This window comes from Carassius carassius, chromosome 6 (assembly GCF_963082965.1).
Source record: "Carassius carassius chromosome 6, fCarCar2.1, whole genome shotgun sequence".
Taxonomy (NCBI): domain Eukaryota; kingdom Metazoa; phylum Chordata; class Actinopteri; order Cypriniformes; family Cyprinidae; genus Carassius; species Carassius carassius.
The window spans coordinates 26,495,157-26,517,431 of record NC_081760.1 but is presented as its reverse complement, the minus strand read 5'-3'; the positions used below and the strand labels follow the sequence as shown (position 1 = coordinate 26,517,431).

At 41.8% G+C, this 22,275-nt stretch overlaps 1 long non-coding RNA gene across 1 annotated transcript; it reads right to left on the bottom strand.

The window, feature by feature from the left end:
* Positions 1–5,875: 5,875 nt before the first annotated feature.
* Positions 5,876–7,179, bottom strand: LOC132142554 (uncharacterized). The gene is made up of 2 exons (XR_009434083.1): positions 7,082–7,179; positions 5,876–6,570 (listed from the first exon to the last, which is right to left on the bottom strand). It is a non-coding gene; the product is annotated as an uncharacterized LOC132142554 (long non-coding RNA).
* Between the last annotated feature and the right edge of the window lie 15,096 nt (positions 7,180–22,275).

The following is a 22,275-nucleotide window of genomic DNA, read 5'->3' as shown; positions in this document are numbered from 1 at the left end:
GTACAGTTATGAAATTGTTCTTGGTAATTCTGAAAGCAAAGTTGATAAATAATTACACTCTGAGCCTAAAGACAGTTCAAGGGACAGTTCACTCAAAAATGAAAATTCTGTCACCCTCTTGTCATTCCAAACCTGCATGATTAACTTTCTTCTACAAAATACATAGAAAATGCTTTGGTTCCCACTGACTTCCATTGAATGGACACAGACATTACTCAAAACATCTTTTATGTTCCAAAAAAGAAAGACATTTATACAGGTTTGGAATTACATTGGGGTGGGTGAATTATGACAGCATTTTTGCCATTTTTGTTATCTTTGCCATAAAACAAAAGAGACTGACAACTCAAACTCTTAAACTTACAAGGCCCTCAAAAAAGAGTTATAAAAGTAGTAAAAAAAAAAAAGAAAAATTCAGATTCTTTGAAAAAGTGGCCATATTGGAAGGAATATCAGAGATGCCAGAAAGTTGGAGAATTATTGGCAGATATGTTGTCAGATTTTTCAAACATAATTTGGATTCTTTTCATTTGGCTCTTGCTAATAGAATACACACAATGGTTTTCACATACTTACACTTATTCACAGGACTTCATGGGAAAATATATAGACTTCTTATATTCACAGCTCTTTAAATTCCCCTGTCCTTATTGGCTTAACTGAGAGAGAGTTCAGTGAATCGAGAAGATGGAGAATCAGGCAGGAAATTATGAGAGAAATGTAGTCTCTCTGCAGAGAAATGATGTCTGTGACCCCTGAACACAGAGTTTGTGATGGGCTCATTATCACACAAAGAACAGGAACGAATAAAATGCAGTGGCCCCCTGGTCACGTCACAAAGCTCCACTGAGGGATGAACTACTGAGGGAAGAATTCAGACTAATAAAGAGTAATGAACAAGGCCAAGCACCTCACCTGGACCATTGCTTTACTAAGGGGAAGAAATGTCTGCAGCGATATCTCTGCAGGAATCTCATATGAAACAGCATTGATCAGATTAACAGAGATAATGGCTGCATTTCTGACACACATACCAATGAGTAAAAATGTTAAAGGGGTAGTTTGCTCAAAAATGAAAATTGTCATTTACTCTCCTTCATGCCATTACAAATTTGACCTTCTTGTTACTATGGAGAAATGTAAACTGAATGGAGAAATGTAAACTGTAAACTGAGCTGAATGGACCAATTTTACATAAAAATACCTGACTGACGCTTGGAGGATGACACATTAGAAAGTAAAACGGCAATGCTACCATCAGCTTTGCATTTGTTTGACGATCAACAAAAAATGTCCCCTGGCAACCAAATTAGACACCAACTTCATTGTAACAAATATTATCATTAAGAATGCATCACTTGTACTTAACGATAATGCCTTGGCTTAAAACAGGATTCAAACTGTTTGGTTACCAGTACCAAGCTTTAAACAAAAACAAAAGCTTCTTTCAAAAGACCTTGTCCATTACCATTTATTTTGCACAATTTTGTTGCCAAGCAGCAATAAGCTCCATTACAATACCTACTGTAAACAATTTAATACCACTTTCTGCAAACCACGTAAAACACAAGTGTGTTTTTATATTAATGACCCAAAAACTGCTTGTCTTTATTGAGCCTGCATTGCTCAATATTGATGTATGAAGTAATGCAGTTCCCTCCTCCCGAACACCACACCCAGCTTGGAAATGTCTACATCCCATTTCTTTTAGTACCTCATAATCAAGGCAGCTGACACTGTCATTACTCAATTTAATGTGTCTGTCATCAAAGCAGACTAACCCAAATGCAGCATTGTGAATCTAAGCCCTTGTCATAACAGAGGGAGAAAGTTAAATCAGCAATGTCTGACACATTGATAACAGGTTCATATATAAATCTCTTCATGGGAGTTCTTTTCTCCCTTCAGGACTTTAGCAAAAGGTAATTTCAAACCAGTGCTTATACAGACGAGATAATAGAATTGTGTGCAGTTAATTTGCCCCTAATTTATAACACTTTTAGTGATGTTTAAATTCACTGCACTCTTAAAAATGCACTTCACATGACCTAGCTGCGAAATGTTAAACCAGTGCACAAACTTTGTCTTGAAAAGAAAAAATAAGGTTTCAAGGACATTCAAAAATGTTATGGTAGTAAATAAAGCGGACCTGCATCTGCTTACTAATACTCTTTACCCTTGAAATAATTAGACAAGATCAAGCATGAGAATGCAAAACACTGCAGCAGAATTTAAACTCTGAATATGTATAAGCTTCTATATCCACCTACATGTGCATCCTCTCATTCTGTGGGTCTGGCTTTATGTCATCATTTTTCAGTCACCTGAATATTTATTCTCTGTTCATTATTTTATAATAAAATGTCAGCATATCATTGAAGCCAGATAAATTACTCGTTGTTCTTTGACCTTGTCACAGTTTAAGCCTCCTCTATTTTAACTTGGCCATTTTTTTCTCCACAGTAATAAAAGCAAAATGATTAAAATTGGTTTTTGAAGCATGTCTTATATATCATTACATGGATTTACCATTATTTCGGCTCCTGGGCCATAAGTGAGAAGCATGAAGCGGTTTGTAATCGGTGTTTCAAATCTATGCCCATCACACTGAAAAACTAACCTGTCGATATCTATGAAGTTATTTTTTATTCAAAACAACTGAACACCTGTGATAGTGCGATTTGTAGTTGTAGAGAAAAGCCACACATGTGTATCAGTAAATTTGAAGTCACAGAGAGAAGAAATGTTTTAACAGTTGCAAACCTGTAGACTTTTTTTCTTTCCCACAAACACAACACAACAGTTACACCTTCTCAAATTCTTCATTGCAGGTGCACAAATCCTATTCTACAAATCACACATTTAATGTCTTGTATATTTTTCTAACACAAACACAAAGTACATAACTACAGCTGCTTGAATCTGCTGCGATGAATCTCAAACACTGTTTTTCGCTTTCAAATGACAAGTTTCGCGCTCTCCCTTTTGCACCGAGATATTCCAAGTAATTTGGTTCAAAAGTGATTTGTGCATCTGTAGAGTTAGTGGGCGGGACTGTTTAGAGATTACATAATTTCAGCCAATCAGAAGAGCTACTTTGGCTCGTTGCTGAGTAGGTGGAGGCTTGGGAACTGTACCCGGTAGATATACGCCCCAAGCAGTTTTACGCCCCTGTTGTTCCTCATGCGTCCAGTAGGGGGAGGCTGCAGACCTATGACCTACTGTAAAATGTATTATTTATATTTATTTATAAACTGTTTTTATATACAGGAGACTGACTGATATATGATGTTGTGAATTTATATTAAGTTACATTTAGATATTAACCATATTCAGGCCATTAGACATGCAGTACTGTTTAATCATATGGATCCTAAATTAAATATTTGCTGTACAATTCACAATTGCTCGTCATACAGCAACAAAACATGTCCTACATAGCATTTTATGAAGACAAACACAATTTAACCCTTTTCTAAAGCTCCAAGGGTCATATAAAAGAAAGAGACAATATTGTTTTTCACAAAAAAATTATTTATTAACACCATGACTTGGTTATTTCTTAACAGCATGACTCCTGTAGATGACTTTCCTATAGCTTGCCACTCTTCTTTAATTGTTTCTTTATCCTGCTGTCAAAGTGATCCCACTCACTGATAAAAATAAATAAAAAAGCTAAAGTTGCATAGTGGTAGAAACAAAGGTTATTTATAAATAATGGCAGGATTTCATGTTTCAAAATTTTTTCCTTAATAGGATCCTTACAGTACCTTGCGTCAATGACAGGCCCTCGCAGGAATTTCTCCTCAGCCTCCAAGATGGACACACGTTTCACAACAGCAAGAGCACAGATGATGGACCAGAGAAAGATTTATCACAGCCCAAATAAGCCAAGCATCATTTTGCATTTTTAGTTTTAATTTTTTTTACGACAAAATCAAAAGTGCCTTTTCTATATTAAGCACAAAACTATTATTTTATAGCAATGGTCTAACATTGTGGATAAACTATTTGACATTAAAAACAATGTGAATATGACACCATGCAGAGCACAACTAACACACAAGACCTACCTCTGGAAAAAGGACATCCATAATGAATCTGATCTGGTCACTGTGGGTGTGTGTAGGTGTGCCGTCCAGAATTGAAGTCAGCTGAGTAGATTACATCAATTTGCTCCTGATCTTCAGTGAACAATATGGCACAAGCACTATCTTGATGGAACACTTGGAAAAATTGTCAAGCCACTTTGATTTTTTTGTCCATTGATGATGGACTGTGGAAAGAAAATTTAAAATTACATTAAAAACATTTCAATACAAGTTAAAGAACTAAAGACAGAGTATGATAAAACAAACATTAAGTGAACATACATTTGTCCAGATCAGTAAACTATTTTAAGGAAACTGTATATTAAGATATACATTAGAGAATAAGATCATCTCATTTATAAGCAACAACTCAAAACAAAATCTACATTCAAACCAAAGTTTTTAATGTTAGTTTCATCATGCATGACGTACAGTATGTATGAATTATTTGACAAAATACTTGAGTGAGTGTGCAGTTCAACTCCTTTTAATAGAGACTTTGAGATTTGCATACATACAGTACATATTATAAATGTGTATTTTGAGTGTTCACATCATAGACTGTCAATAAAAATCACACATTTGTGATTATCCACTCTAATGTTGCTCCAGAAACCATGTGGAGTATGTTTACATGCAAGGAGTAAACAGGGTAAACAGGAGTAAACCTTATTCCGCCCCGCCCACTTTTAATACTTCGCATTTCCGCATTTTGTCATCCGACTTCCGCTAAACCGATATGGCATTTAGTAATTGTAAGATTGTTTATAGCTAGCTATAACTGTGGCGAAATGACAAAGAACGTTATGTTATAAATTGGGAGCACGAAGAAAATGTCTTACAACGATCAAATGGTCTCAAATTGTCCCATCCATCGTCGCTGTTAACGTGGGTAATGTTAGACGATATGAAGAAGTGGCCAGAGTTAACCTATATATTTAACTGCCCTGTCAGAAGTTGATGGAGCAGCAAGGAAAAATGATTTTTTTAAAAATGTACCGAGGCTTACCAGTATTTACATAGTGAGACAGTGGGTCGTGTACTGTTACACAGCGAGGGTTTTTTCGTCTTTTTAAAATTGAACGTGCAACCAGCCAGTTGAGCAGTCTAAACCTCTCAGCATGGTGCTGGATAGTTTTGTGTGTGTGTGTGTGTGTGTGTGTGTGTGTGATGTTAACATACACGAAGTTATAAATGTTTAAAAGTATATTAACGTGTTTGATGACCATCATCAGACTAAGTATTTTGTCTAATAACTTAATTGTACAGTGGAGTAAGGTAAGTGAACGTTTATCAATTACACATTAGAAAAGGAGGAGGCTGGAACTTGGAAGTGAAAAATGCTGTATTTCCAGGTATGCATAATTATTAGGCAGATTTTCTTTTACAAATAAAACAAGCCAAAAAAAGATTATATATCACTTATAAAAGATTAAATGCAAAATTAATAGTTAAGATTGGTGTGGTTTGGAATTGGTAAATTTTACCAAAAAATATGATCAGAAAAGCAACTTGCCTCTTAATTCTGCACAGTGTATATGCAAAAGGTAAGGTAAAGGTAAGATTTGGTAGGTGTACATTAAGTCTAATCAATGAATAATGTAGGTAAACGTCAAGTGTAATAATAACAATGAATGATTCTGAAATAAGACAACTGTAATATCTTTGAAATGTATTTTAGGTTTGCCATGTTCTGTACAGGGCTGAGGACCTGTAAGGTGCTCATCTGGGTTCCATCACAGCAAGTTACATGTGCCACACAATGAGCAATTCTGTGCCAAGACTGTAGCTAGACTACAAACCTTTTATTTTAAGTGTATGCTTCCTCGTGTCAGATGAGTTTCAGGCAGGCGACCTGCTGCTTTCCACAAGATATTTGCAGCTTTGTAAATAAGCAGGAATGAGAATAATTAGGTTAAGGATAGGATATTAGGTAATTGGGATGGGATGTAGAGGATGTGGGTGAAGACTAACTATATGAAATAAGTTGTTTTAAATCAGTTGTGTTAAACAAGAGACAGACTGTGATTTGTTTTTTAGAACATGGATAATTTAATATAAGTTGTATAAAATCATTTGTGATTTGTTGATCAGTGTTTGTTGTTTTCAGGTAGCAAGAGACACCTCCTACTGACCATCCTATAAAATTTCAACATTTAATTTCCATATGTAATAAACCAAGATGGAATTAACTTGCAAACTTGACATGACTTATTCCTTCAAATCACAGATTAAAGATAAAAAAAGATCAAATTAAGATAAATAAATAAAAACTATTTACAGCAGGTAATGTCAGGTGACACTGTAAAGGTTCATAAAAGTAACTTATTACAGCAGGTAACTTCTGGTGACATTGTAAAGGTTCATAAAAATATCTATTACAGCAGGTAACTTCTGGTGACTTTCAGCAAGATCAGGGGCATGTGGATCTGATCACCCTCACAGTTGTCCACTGCATCACTGGCGGTCATCGATACATCTGTGGAAATAATTAAACATTTTTAAATTAGTACTTACAATATATCATGAGTATTAATATATGATGGGACCCGAACTTAGAACTGTGTGTGTGTGTGTGTTTGTGTGTGTGTGTGTGTGTGTGTGTGTGTGTGTGTGTGTGTGTGTGTGTGTGTGTGTGTGTGTGTGTGTGTGTGTGTGTGAGAGAGAGAGATGCATTAGAAACAAAACAGTATACACACTCATAACTGTAGTGTTCAAACGTAGGTCAGTATCTGAATGAGAAATGTAGCAAGCTGGCCTGCTATCACCTGCCATCTCTGTAGCAGGAATAATGTGAGCTATTGTAATGTACTATAATATCTTGTACTACCGTAAATATTAAATAAATAGGTGGACAATGGTAATCATGGAAAATTCGTTGTACTTCGTTAACTGCCTGTTACTGATCTTAAATGTATTCATAGAACGGACTTCATAAATCTAACGTTAGGCGAGCAAACACAGAGCTAGTTAAGTTAAGGTTAGCTTACCCGAATCTGACAACCTTTTTATCCCCCGGCGTGACCTCTTTAAAGGAACATCGTAGTCGAGCCATTTCTCGGGGTAAGGGTGTTCGTCAGTTGCCTTCAAATTTAGCGCCTTCATCCATTTCCTCAGGTGCTTCTCTTCTTTAGGTGGTGGGTGTAAATTGTAAAGTGCACCACAAGACTCCGACCGCTTCACAATGTGTTCGCTACATCGTTGGTGCAATTGTTGTTTTTAATACAATTGTTATGCAGCCCCTAACTGAGCATATAATACTTGATATATTTGCGTTCTGTTATCTAGCCACTAGCTTAAGCCGCGTTCAGACTGCACGATTTTAGCCCAGTTTTTGGCTCGCCGACAGGTTTTGAGAAATTGCAGACAAATGGCCGAAATAACAGGCAAATCTGAGCTCGTTCACGCGAGTGACAATCACGCAGTGTGAATGAGCAAAGATGCGATCTGAGAGAATTGCCGATGAGTCGCCGATGCCCGTGAGATATTTGGCATGCTAAATATCTGGACCTGTCGGCGATTCAAAATCATGCTGTCTGAAAAGTGTTCTGACTGAAAACTACATCGGCAATGACCGACAGCCAATGAGAGAGCAAGATACAGAGCAGCGGGGAGTTCGGGGAGGAGTTATAGACCACAATATCAGCAAGTATGGCTTCATTTCAGAAAAAGGCTTTCTTCTCTGTCTATTTGGACCCATGAAATGGAAGATAAATTAGTATAAATTTAGCAGGAGCACCCGTGTCTGTTTGACGTTTCATCTGAGCTATCCCAGTCTCACGTGAAAACTCCAGAACATGTGATATCGCGTTGTTTCCTTGTCACATCACGCGTGTGTTTGGTTGTGAAACATAGTTTGTGTGCCAGACAGAGCTGTCGGCGATTCTTCCTATTCTAAAGTCATGCAGTGTGAAACCTTCTGTCGCCGATCCATCGTGCAGTGTGAACACAGCAGTGACAGAATGCTGGCCAAGATAGTCATGCAGTGTGAAAAGAACAGTGACCCGACTACTTTGAAAATCGTGCAGTCTGAACTCGGCTTTAGGTACGTTACGTCCGGTCCCTCAGCCGGAAGTAAGATGACAAAACGAGCGCAATGGCGGCACCGTTGTTGCCATGGAAAATAAGGTGAATATAGACCCCTTAAATGTTTGTAAACATTCCAACGTCTCCGGGTGGGCGGGGCTTAGCTGGAGGCAAAAAGAGGCATGGACGCAATGTTGACAAGCGTAAGCTAGCACGTTTTAGGAGGGATTTATTAAACGTGGAGGCAGAAGAAGGTTCAGAACTGTCCGAATATGTACAGTCCCTGACTCTGCGGGACCGTGACAGCTTTTTTTTTATTTTTATTAACTCTCGCGGATGGAAGCAGGCTACCTGACCCGTATGCCATACAGCCATATGAATTACTTTTGGGTGGTATGGGGAATTTCGTCAAGGCTTATTTTCTAATGTAACCTATCACTGGGCTAACTATGATTAGCAATGTGTATTATTTTAAAAGGCCATTCAAAGGATGGCACACACATCTATCGCTGTATGTTTGTTTAACATTTAAACTAGCTAGTGCGCTTAAGGTTGGCGACTTTTCACCTATAAAACAGAAACTTGCTGATTTACTAGATAAAACCAACACACCAGTTAATCTGCATATATTATTTTACCTGATATGAAGTGTGCACTGCAAACACGAGCATTATTTATGATCATCTCTGTCCAGTCTGTACGCCGTATTGCATTCAACCACAATTGTCTTCTTGATTTCTGTGAAGGAATGTCTGCCGGGATACGTTAAAACTTTAGTTTTGAAACAAAAGTGCTGTTCCTTCTATTCTGGCAGCCAAAAACCCAACAAGAAGACATTTTAAAGTCAAAACCTCAAACTTTTAGCGCACCTGCAATGAGTTCTGCCTTATGTTTTGCCTCCAGCTAGAGCGATGACGTCACAGTGACGTAGGCGATTAAGGGGTCTATATGACTGGGCTCATATACTAATCATAGCCTCCCCCTACTGGACGCATGAGGAAAAACAGGGGCGTAAAACTGCTTGGGGCGTATATCTACCGGCTACAGTTCCCAAGCCTCCACCTACTCAGCAACGAGCCAAAGTAGCTCTTCTGATTGGCTGAAATTCTGTAATCTCTAAACAGTCCCGCCCACTACCGCTACAGATGCACAAATCACTTTTGAACCAAATATCTCGGTGCAAAAGGGAGAGCGTGAAACTTGTCACTTGAAAGCGAAAAAACAGTGTTTGAGATTCATCGCAGCAGATTCAAGCAGCTGTAGTTATGTACTTTGTGTTTGTGTTAGAAAAATATACAAGACATTTCTGAAAAAATATTCTACAAGTGTGCAACTCTCATTTGATGAATTCACGTACTGATTTGCGGATGTTCAACATTTTTCCACGACTTCACATTTCTTGATGGCGGTGTGTAAATGCGTTTTGCACCACATTCACTGCAGCAATTGTTTCAAAAATGTGAGCGTACGAGTTTCTAAATGTGTGATTTGTAGAATAGGATTTGTGCACCTGCAATGAAGAATTTGAGAAGGTGTAACTGTTGTGTTGTGTTTGTGGGAGAGAAAAAAAGTCTACAGGTTTGCAACTCTTAAAACATTTCTCTCTGTGACAAATTTACTGATACACGTGTGGCTTTTCTCTATAACTACAAATCGCACTGTCACAGGTGTTCAGTCGTTTTGAATCAAAAATAACTTCATAGATATCTGATTATGTGCTGCGAGACATCGGCAGGCCTACTTTGAAGTTTAAGAGGATTGATTGGGTGTGCTGTAAAACTTGGTTAGGAGGTGTATTTTTGATTGGAGACAAACCTGGGAGTTCTTTTCCAGCGGGCTCTGGAGGATCCGCATACTGTCCTCTCTCTTATCTATGCACATGCAGACGGTTGCGGCATCGATTCAAACAGCAAGTACTGTATGGGTTCATACGCAGCTTTCATCTCCTGCAGTAGACCCTCGGTTCAAAACTATTTTGACAGTGGCAACATCTAAAGCTGGACTTGACAGGCATCATTCTGATTTATCCATCTCTCAAAATCATATTTGATCGGGCCAAGGGCAGGATTGTCATGGAGTCCAGAGTATCCTGGAAAAGAAATTAAATGACAGCTAACTTTAAAATATGAAACTGATCACTATGTTAGAACTTAAAGAAATAGCAAAAAAAATAAAAAATAAATAAATAAATGATCCGGATGTTATATTGGAAAAGTATTTTATGCTATTTTTTCTGGATTTATTTAGAAATTTCGTTAAAAAAAATGCAAGTCATACAGTGACATACACCTCTTTTATGATAAGCTTGTTTTTTAGTTTTCTGAACTAAATTGAATTTTGGTATTTTTTGGTAAGTAAATAACTTTCAAGGTTAAATAACTAAATCATAATGAAAGCCAAAAAAAAGAAAAAAAAGAAAATCTTGAAGGACAACTACCGGTAAGTAGTTTGGCATAATATATTAAAATTTATTAAATATTTTAATAGAACAGTTGCATTGCTTATTTTTGGACTTGATTTATTAATTTATTTTAAAAAATGCTTAAAAAAGTAGTTTAATACAATTCTGTTATTTTTTTTCCTACATTTTTCATAAAAATACTTTACTGCTTATTAATACTTTTGTCCACAAAATTAAAGATGTGGTGCAATCAACACTCACAAACGTCCAGAGAAAAAAAAAAAAAAAGACTATGCTTGGGTTGGGTTTATCTTAATGGCTTAGGGTTTTATAGCTCATCCAGTGTTACAACACTCTCAATATCTTATAGCATCTTATATCTTATAATATCTTTGAGCGTCAACTTCTTGTCCTCATATAACCATGTGTTTTTCTAGCTGAACACCAACATAACATATTTTGCAATCAGCTTGAGGCTTGGCATTTAGCTTACGGCAATGTACACAGTATCTAATTAAGCCAGTTTGAAATGTCCTCTATAAACCCATTATGTAACCATTCTAAAGAATTATGGATCAGAGTTGAAAACTTCATGGAGTGGAAGGCCTGTTATCAGTTGCACATATAACCGAATAATACACCAATAAAAAAGTACATATATAGATTTCCAATACTTTAATCTGCTAAATCAGTGCATGTAGTACTCCACCCGCAAATTATACCCCTAAACATAGTTTAACTTTCAATAAATAGCCCAACCTACCCAAACCTCAATTAAGGGACTTGTCAGATTATCATAATCATGATACATTCCACCTGACCCAAAGTGCCTCTCTGAATTTATTTCCATCTCATTAACAAAGGCTAATTGTGGACCTAAATACCGTATAAAAGAAGCATGTGGCCACTGATAAACTCTAAACCATGCTCTCATAAACTAGGGCTGGAGTCCGTCAGAAAATCAAGGTCTTTTAAAGGTTGTGCTGAAGATCATACAGCCCCATGGGCATGATTAATACTGCATGCTGAGAACCAAGTAGACTGCTTAGAAACCCAACCAGTCATAACAGGTAATGATATCTATGTGCTGGCAGGAGACTGGGTAGAGAAAAGGGAATATTGTGGACATGTGACCTTTTCGTTGGCAGGACCTTGCCTAACCTCCACTCCGAAATCTGTCGACAGTAATAAGCCAGTATAGGAGACCATAACACGAAGCTATTTCGAAGTACAGATGAAAACCAAAGGAGCGTTCAGGCAGGTTTCATTGTTCATCTATTCAATCACAATGAGTTTCAAAGGCAAACTGTGGTTTAGGTGCTCTCTTTGTTAAATAACACCTGGCCACACTGATTTCATTTAACCTAACAGCTACAACAGGGTTCTTCAATTAGTTTTCGCCAAGGGCCGAATTCTGTTCAACAGTGAGCACAAGCTATATTAAATTGATTATTACGTTTTAAATATGGATATTTTTCTTTTAAAAAATTGCTACAGGAGGACTTTGTTCATCTCCTGGAGCTGTGTGAGACACTTTTTATTAAGTATGGGTGCTTTTTATTTAACTTCTTTTGGACTGATGCACTGCAACACCCGCTGAGTGGCATTAAACAGCTTGAAAGATCAAGACAACTTTTAATATAACTCCGACTGGATTTGTCTGAAAAGAGAAAGTCATATACACATAGGATGATTTGAGGGTGAGTAATTTATGGGTGTAACGATAAAACCTTTCATATTCATCCGGAAGAAGGAGGCGGGAACCGGCAGACAATCAAATAACATTTAATTTCAAAATAAACACAAAACAGCGCACCAGCCCCTCACGGACGACTGGTGCGCACAAAATAAAACCAAAACACAACTAAAATCCCAGGCCTGGTCCTCTCTCGTCCTTCACTGTCGTCACTCCAGTTTTATATCCTTCCATCTCCTCCGTGGGCCTCGAGACCGGTGGGTCGAACAGGTATAGCTCATCTCCAATCACTCCACCGGCCTCGCTCCCATGTCCCTCGGCCCCGCCCCACTCGTCACATACCCCCATCGCCCCTCGCAGGCCGGGGGGTACTCCCGAGACTGCGCTCTACTCCCCCCCCCCCCCCTCCGGGGGGGACCGCTCACGGGGACCTGCGGGAACCTGGGGGTAGGACAGGCGAGGCGAGAGAAAAGGAGATGGAAGGAGGAGCGACAGAGACGAGAGAGGGGAGAGAGGAGAAAAAAAAAAAAAAAATCCGGTTCCCAGACGCACCGCTGCTCGGCCCTCCACCAGCTGGGCGATCTCCTCCGCGGTGCCTGGCGGTGGCACTGGACGGCCCTCTGCGGACGGCACGACACTCCTCCGCCGCCCGGTGGACGGCGACGGCTCCTCCGGTTTTGGGCAGCCGGCAGGAGTCCCCCGTTCCCTGCTCCTCCCCGTTCCGGCGGATGGCAGCAGGCTCCGGCCACCTGGCGAACGGCGCAGACTCCTCCGCTCCCTCACGGACGGCAGCCGCCCCTCCCTATCGTGGGCGGCCGGTAGCGAGCTCGCCCGTCCCCGGCAACTCGCTCCAGCCCACCGCCTCGAGCGTCCATGGCGGCACACTCCTCGCCTGCTCGTTGGCACCGCGGATTCACCACAGTGGCGAGGGATCTTCAGCGGCGCGTCCCTCCTTCTCCCGGGCTTCGGCACCACTGTAATGAATTAAACCTTGCTAATCATCGGGAAGAAGGAGGCGGGAACCGGCGGACAATCAAACAACATTTTAATAAAGCAAAATAAACACAAAACAGTGCACCAGCCCCTCACGGACGACTGGTGCGCGCAAATAAAAACCAAAACACAACTAAAAGCCCAGGCCTGGTCCTCTCTCGTCCTTCACTGTCGTCGCTCCAGTTTTATATCCTTCCATCTCCTCCGCGGGCCTCGAGACCGGTGAGTCGAACAGGTGTAGCTCATCTCCAATCACTCCACCGGCCTCGCTCCCATGTCCCTCGGCCCCGCCCCACTCGTCACAATGGGCTAATTAAATTTTTGGGTAAACTTACCCTTTAATAGTTCCTAAAAATATGTTCTTGCAGAATTTCGGTCTGTCCTTGACATTTTTCTTGGAGAGAAGTGGCTTCTTTGCTGCCATTCTTGACACCAGGCCGTTGTCCAATAGTCTTGGCCTCATTGTGCATCCAAATGCTCTTCTGACACCAACCTGCTGCCATTCCTGAGCAAGCTCTGCACTGCTGGTGACAAGAGTCCATAGCTGACTCCTCAGGAGGAGATTTTCCTGATGTTTGCTGGACACTCTGGGATGTCCTGAAGACTTCTTCACTGCAGTCGTACCTCTCTCCTTGAAGATCCGGTAAATGGTTCTTTCAGGTGAAATATTCTTTGTAGCAATTTCCTTGCATGTGAAGTCATTTTCATGCAAAGGCATAGGGGCTGCACGTGTTTCTTTGGAGCTAACCATTGCTAAGGAGAACACAATGATTGGAAGTGCTTTTACCTCCTTTTATAGCAATCAGTCTGCTCTTACAATCTAATTAGTATGATAGTGATTTTAACTGACTAGTACTCATTCACATTTTCACATGTGCTGCTGACATGATTAGTCAATTATTGTTTTTTGTGAAAAGTTTATTTTTTGGTCAATGAAGCTTTTAGCAATTATTTAAAATGAATCTGATTTGCAAACCACAAAATTTGTCACTGCCAAAACCTTTGGCCATGATTGTACACTTAATAAAGCATACAAGAGCACTCCATGGTGGTTTAAGACACAGATGAGAGTGTGCGAGTATCATCATCCTAGCCAAACACAAATAAAGGCATTCAATAAACTCTTTCCAAGACTGGTTCATAACCATGTTAATTGAGGGCATAGACTGAACATTTATTACAAGGAGTACAGCAGTGGAACAGTTATTAACTCACAGTATGGGCAGAGCCAACAGTGGCAGCGTCACAGACCACAGCTCTCTAATACAGTCTAATGTATTGAGGCACCTCAGGTGGCGGCCTCTTTCCTTTGATGAGGATATTTACTTTTAATATCTTCTTTCCTGGCAAGCTGCAGGGCATTATTAAAGCAATTCTCTGACTTCAGAAAGCCAATTACATCAACACTTTGGGGTAAACAATACCCCTGGTATGGCACCTTCTCAATGGAATACTGGGCAAATCCTTCTGATAGAGGTAATGGAAATTACAGAAATAAATAACATTATTATTATTATTATTTTATTTTTATATTTTTCATTTTCCAAGTCTCTAGTTCTTGTGACTCTATAATTAATCCAGAAATGCTGATTTATTAAAGTATGTCTGAAACTCACCAATCATTTTTGTTGCTTAATTTAAGAACACACAAAGAAGAAACAGTAAATTCAACTGCCATTCAACTGACAGGATTTTCACAGCTTTTCCTGTTTTAGCATTTTTATACCACGGCAGCGATGAGGAGTGGAGATGTATTTCACAGGTCAGTGACATGTTAGAGTGTCCACCATAAAGAAAATGGGGAGAAATCTAGCTTACAAATGTGTTAAGTTGTCCTCTCCACATTCATGACAGTTTCAGTGTTGTGGAGTAATCAAGTAAAAAGTAATTTTCATTGCACTTTGAATAAAAAGCATTTGAAATAAGCTTCCATGGCCTAATGAATAGAGAGTCAGACTTGTAATCTGAAAGTTGCGGTTTGGAGTCTCAGGTCCAACAGGAATTATCGGTGGGGGAAGTAAATAGCCAGTGATCTCTTCCATCCTCAAAACCACGATTGAGACTGACCCTTGAACAAAGCACCGAACCCCCAACTGCTCCCCAGCGCCGCAGCAATATGGCTGCCCATTGCTCCGAGTGTGTGTTCATGGTGTGTGTGTTCACTACTGTGTCTGTGCATGGATGAGCACAAACTCAGAGTATGGGTCACCAAACTTGGCCACACTTCACTTCATAAACAAGATAAAAGTTTTTTTGTTTTGTTTTACAAATAATGTACAGCACAAAATTTGATAAGGCATTAATCAAATATTACTAAACAGTGAATCGGTTTTATGAATCAGTATTAACTGATGGAGTTTCGGTTCCTTGCCGCTGTCGCCTCTGGCTTGCTTAGTTGGGGTCACTTCATCTACAGCGATATCGTTGACTTGATTGCAAATGATTGCACAGACACTATTTAAACTGAACTGAGATGATGACATCACTGAATTCAATGATGAACTGCCTTTAACTGTCATTTTGCATTATTGACACACATTAATGTTGTTCAGTTGCTTTGACGCAGTGTATTTTGTTTAAAGCGCTATATAAATAAAGGTGACTTGACTTGACTTGTATTTTATACCAAAATCCCCAAAAGGGTTTTCTTTAAGATTTTTTGGTAAAACGTTCTATATGAAGCCCATGTTTAGGGTATTCTTAAAGGGTTAGTTCACCATAATGCATCCATCTTCTACTAACACTCGAAGCATCCTAGGTTGTGACTTTCTTCTATCAGAATAATCCAATCGAAGTTATAAAAAATTGCCCTTGCTCTTCCAAACCTTTCAGTTGGGTAAGCGGGTGTTGATCGCCAACTGAAGACGTGAAATAAAGTATGCATATCTGTAATAAAACATCCTTCACAGCGAATTCATGCGTTTTTGTAAGATAAATATCCGGATTTCAAATGTAATAAACACTTTTTTCTTACTTCTGCTGATTGTTAGGAACCAGAAGACATGCAACATGTTCACTGCATGTTATAAATCATCATAAAAAAAGCTATAACCACAAATAAGTAAATATTATAAAACATTAAAACTGTTCCTATGAATATTCATATTAATAAAGTTTATATATATATATATATGTAATACATTATGCATTCATTTAAAAAGCCTAAAGAATACCCTTGATTGAATATATTGACAAGGGGGAAAAATGAGCTTCATATCACTGACCAACACACTGCCTTGACATACTAAATCTGTATTAATTACACAAACTCTACCTTGCATATCACACATATAGCTCATGAAAAAGTGTGCATTCTACACTGCATTTAATTTGTCATCAAATCAAACTGTAATTGCTTTCTCTTTCTCAATCAGTTGCACTCCGTTGTACAATCGTGTAGATATACACTTTTCAGCTTGGAAGTATGATAAATCATGTTTTTCGTTGCCTTCAATTTTTTATTTTTTTTTTCAATATTTATTTTCTCCTCCAGTTAAACTGCCTTTAGATGGGCTTACTGTTCTCTGTCATATCAAATATGTTCTCATCAGCTGCTTGATGGATATGCAGGCCTGGTCTAATTAAAATGTGGGGGAGCCTGCGCCAGGTTAGAAGGACTAAGCCATTTTGCCAGGTATTTTTAGAAGCATGGGTTTCCAATAAGATATACATTAGCTTGAGAACAGATGAGGGCTGTTTTGAACAGATGGTGCTCTCATTAGAAAACCTACTGAGGTCCAAAGGCTAAAACAGCACAGCATCACAGCAGACAAAGTCTCTGGCTCCAGCAAGCCACCTGTAGATATAACAGGCTGATCCTGAATTATCGCAGATACACAGGCTTTGGTCCCTGTGGGTAAAAGGCAGGTGCCGAAAGCAGTTTAGGAGGTGAATGTTAATATTTTCATCAGAAACCATCATGGATTCACACTGCATATATTAGGACAAATACGATGCTGATTTGAACAAATTTTCTCAGCATCATCATCATTAATTCTGAATGGATTGCATGGTTTGGAGAGTGATGCCAATAATCATGTGGTTCTGTTTGCCTGCCGCCCAATTTAGAATGATATGATTTTTCAGCTATATTCTATCAGAATGGAGGTATGAAAAGCAGTCTAGTGAAATATTTTATTCCTGAATGACAGAACTGTAGGCTTTCAACCTGAGGCAATTGGGGTTCAATTGGTTATATTACATGTTGAACATTGTTCCGCCCTGATTGTTCTGTTTAGTGTTTTTATGTCCCATAGACATGAGGAGCAGGTCTGACAGATTTACTGCTGTCTCAACAGGCAGTTTTGGCCCACTACTCAATCTTAGTTTCTGGGTCTTGGAGACCGATGGCTCTTGTATTTGTATACACTACATACAGAGTATTCACTGTTTTCAATTCAACTTAAAGAGATGGAAATTCTGTCCTTATTTACTCATGTCATCCCATCTTTATGCATTTATTTATTTTTTTTTTTCTGTTGAACACAAAAGATTGCTTTGAAGATTGTCTCAGTGGGTTTTTGTCCATACAATGAAAGTCGGTGGGGTTCAAAATGCTGTTTACACCCAATCTTTCTTCAAAATATATTTATATGTTTGTTTCAAACAGCATTTGAAAGAAACTATGTCGTTTATAATATATATATATATATGTATATATATACACACACACACACACACACACAGTGGCATGCGAAAGTTTGGGAACAACCCCTTGAAAAAGTAAATAATTTTAACAAAACATACTAAAGGCATGTTATTTTATTTATTTAGAACTGTCCTAAATCCTAGATGTCCTGGATGTTCACATTTAGTCCACAAGAAAAAAAAAATAGCTGAAATTATTAAAAAAACCCCATTCAAAAGTTTGGGAACGTACTCGGTTACTAAACGTAACCTCGGTTCTCTCTAGAAGAGCGAACGAGTACTGTGTCTTAGCTAAGACGCTACGGGAAAAGTCTCTTTTCACGAAATACTGAAGCAAAAAATTATCCTTAATTTTGTATTTTTGTAAAGCGCATTTGCAGCAGTACACAGCCATAGGCGAGACGGCTCGTTCGCTCATTGGCTTGTTCTGCGGCAACTGCACAGCCTATCGAGCGCGGGCTGATGCAACATCAGACCAATAAGGGCGCTTCGCGCCCTTCTTGCCACTTCCCGCCGAAACGGGTGTGGCCCAACCTATAAAAGGAGCTCGAAAAGGCTGACTCACCTGATTTATTTCATCGCCGAAGCGAACCAGAGTGAATCGTGCGCACGGCAGAGAACGCAGTACTCGTTCGCTCTTCTAGAGAGAACCGAGGTTACGTTTAGTAACCGAGTACGTTCTCTTACGAGAGCTCTCTCGTACTGCGTCTTAGCTAAGACGCTACGGGAACCCAATGTAAAACGCCGTGCGCGCAGGGATCACACACCAATAAACCTGAAGCAACACCCAGGATTTACAGTGCACAGTCACCTGAGGGACTCACAGAGAGTCCAGGACAGAAAAGGGAAAAAGCCCTCCGTCCCATATCTAGCAGCATCCGTAGATGCGGCAATATGGCGTCACACAGCCGAGGCAAGGCCTGACCAATGTGGCAATGCGGGTCTTACGCAATACTGCCCATATAACAGTCGGCAGCGCATAGCGCTCGTGAACTCAGAATTCCCCTCAGGGCCCTGATTCGCCTATACCGACAGCAGCCTTGCTTGCAAGGCGGGAACCTCCAGGTTATAGAACCTGATAAATGTAGACGGCGAGGCCCAACCTGCCGCCATACATATATCCTGCAAGGAGATCCCAGTAGACCACGCCCACGACGAGGCGATGCCTCTTGTGGAGTGTGCTCTGACGCCCAACGGGCACTGAAGGCCCCTGGAAGCGTAAGCTAACGCTATGGCGTCAACTATCCATCTGGATAGAGTCTGTCTCGAAACAGCCATTCCCTTGGAACGCCCACCGAACGAGACATATAGCTGCTCCGTCTGCCGAAAGGCAGCAGAGCGAGACACATAAGCTCTTAAAACCCTGACAGGGCAAAGAAGACTCGAGTCTCCATCCTCCCCTGACACCGGCAGGGCAGACAGGGCAATAACCTGAGCCCGAAACGGTGTGTTGAGGGATTTCGGCACATAACCGTGCCTAGGTTTGAGTATGACTCTTGAGTCATTGGGCCCAAACTCCAAGCACGACTGGCTCACCGAGAGCGCGTGCAAATCACCCACACACTTCACAGAAGCGAGAGCCAACAAGAATACTGTCTTGAACGACAGATGCTGAAGGCTAATCGATTGGAAAGGCTTGAAAGGGGGACCTTTCAAGGCCTCCAAAACCGCCGCGAGGTCCCACATAGGGACTGACGGAGGTCTGGGAGGATTCAGCCTCCTAGCTCCTCTGAGGAACCGGATGACTAAATCATTCCTTCCTATTGACTGACCGGACGCCGTTTCAGAAAACGCCGCGATGGCAGCCACATAAACTTTGAGCGTGGATGGGGCTCTGCCCTTATCCAACAGCTCCTGAAGCAAGGAGAGGACCTCCGTCACCTCACAACTAAGGGGTGAATAACCTCGAGCTGTGCACCAGCTGGAGAACACCGACCACTTCGAGGCATACAGACGTCGTGTCGACGGAGCTCTAGCCTGAGTGATGGTATTTAGCACTCTCACTGCGAGATCAGCGGGTAACCATTGAGTGCCCATACATAGAGGGACCACAACTCCGGTTGAGGGTGCCAAATCGAGCCCCTGGCCTGCGAGAGGAGGTCTCTCCTCAATGGTACCGGCCACGGGGCGACATCTGCTAACTGCATCAAATCTGGGAACCATGGTTGGTTCTTCCAAAGAGGTGCTACAAGCAGTATTGAACATCTCGTTTCTCTCACCCGTTCTATCACCTGCGGAAGGAGGGAGACGGGAGGGAACGCATAAAGCGGGCAGCACGGCCATCTCCGTGACAGCGCGCTTTCGTTCTTGGAAAAGAACGCGGGGCAGTGAGCGTCTTCGTGGGACGCAAAGAGGTCCACCTCCGCCATGCCAAATCTCTGCCACAACAGCCGGACTGTTTGCGGGTATAGAGACCATTCGCCCGTAGGAACATTGCCTCTGGACAGCCTGTCTGGACCCAGATTCTGCAGTCCAGGCACATGCACTGCTCTCAGCGAGCACACGTTGCGCTGAGCCCAAATCAGGAGGCGTTCCGTCAGCCTGCACAGGTTTCGGGACCCGAGACCGACCTGGCGATTTATGTAGGACACCACGGACATGTTGTCCGAACGGACTATGACGTGGTGATCCTTGATATGGGGACAAAAGCGCGTCAGCGCGTTCTCCACTGCCAGCATTTCCAGGCAGTTGATATGATGGAGCTTTTCCCATTCTGACCATAGGCCAAAGGACGGTCTGCCTTCGAGCAGCGCTCCCCATCCCGAAGTGGAGGCGTCCGTCGACACCATTTTCACACTCGGGGAAGTCCCCAGGCTTACACCTGATCGGTACCAGCCGTTCGCTGTCCAAGGTGCTAGAGCCGCAACACAGCTCTGATCGACCTTGAAATGCAGCCGGCCAGGCGCCCACGCTCTGCGCGGCACCCGAGCCTTCAGCCAGAACTGCAGGGGGCGCATGCGGAGCAGGCCCAGCCGCAGAACCGGAGATGCTGAGGCCATGAAACCCAGCATCTTTTGACAGTGTTTGAGCGACACAATCGCGCCACAGCGGAAAGAACTCGCTGCACGCTGAATGCCCATCGCGCGCTGTGGTGACAGCCGCGCCGTCATGGAACACGAGTTCAGAACTATACCCAGAAACAGGATCGTCTGACTGGGGTTCAGCGAACTCTTCACCCAATTGACAGAGGCCGAGCTTCTCGAGGTGATCGAGTAAAACGGCTCTGTGGTCCATGAGCTCCGCTCATGATCGGGCCAGAACCAGCCAGTCGTCCAAATAATTCAGCACTCGTGTGCCTCTGAGTCTAAGAGGAGTGAGCGCTGCATCCATGCACCTCGTAAACGTACGAGGAGCTACGGACAAGCCGAATGGCAGGACTGCAAACTGGTATGCCTGGCCCTCGAAGGCGAATCTCAAATATCGCCTGTGGTTTGACGCTATCTGTATTTGAAAATACGCGTCCTTCAGATCTATTGACATGAACCAGTCCCCTCTGCGAATCTGCGCGAGGAGCTTCCTGGTCGTGAGCATTTTGAAACTGCGTTTCATCAATGCCTGTTCAGCTGTCTTAGATCCAGTATGGGCCGGAGACCCCCGTCTCTCTTGGGCACCAGAAAGTATCTGCTGTACAGCCCCCCCTCGCTTTGAGACACAGGCTCTACAGCCCCTTTGCTCAACAGTTTTGATATTTCGACCCGAAGTATGTGTGCTACTTCTGTTTTGACCGTAGTTTCGACGCGCGCTGAAAAGCACGGTGGGCGTCGAGAAAACTGTAGCGTGTAGCCTCTCTTTATAATGCCTAGCACCCAATCCGAAACCCCTGGAAGCACTGACCATGCATTTGCATGAATGGCTAAGGGCTGGATGCGAAACGCGCTCTGTTGACTGGGCAACGGCGGCGCTCGAGTGTGCTGCGCATCTGAGGCGGGGAGCGCGCTGATCACAGCGGGCAGATCGCTCTTCCTCGACCCCGTTCCGGCGCTTAACTGACTGGAGGGAGGCTGAGCGGGTCCCGTGGGACTCGATATATCTGCGAGTAACCGTGGGCTGCATGTGTGCACTTTTACCACTTTAAACTCGCTGTCTGCCTGTGCAGAATGTACGTGCACGGGCCTCGTTTTTACAGAAGCCCCGTGCCGTATGTGACATAGTGTATGTGGGCACTGGGAAGTGGGCACGTTTACTATGCGGCGCGCTCGACCGATCTGTGTCGATCTTATGTGCGCTAGCCCTGTGTGCAGGGCTGTGCTTATATGTGGAGATGGGCACTGGGTAGTGGGCATCGTCACTGCATTTATAGCACCATCGGCCGTGGCCGGACGAGCATGCACGGGTTTCGTTTTTACAGAAACCACATGACGCGTGTGACATAGTAATTGTGGGCACTGAGGGGTGGGCACGTTTACTATGCAGTGTGCGCG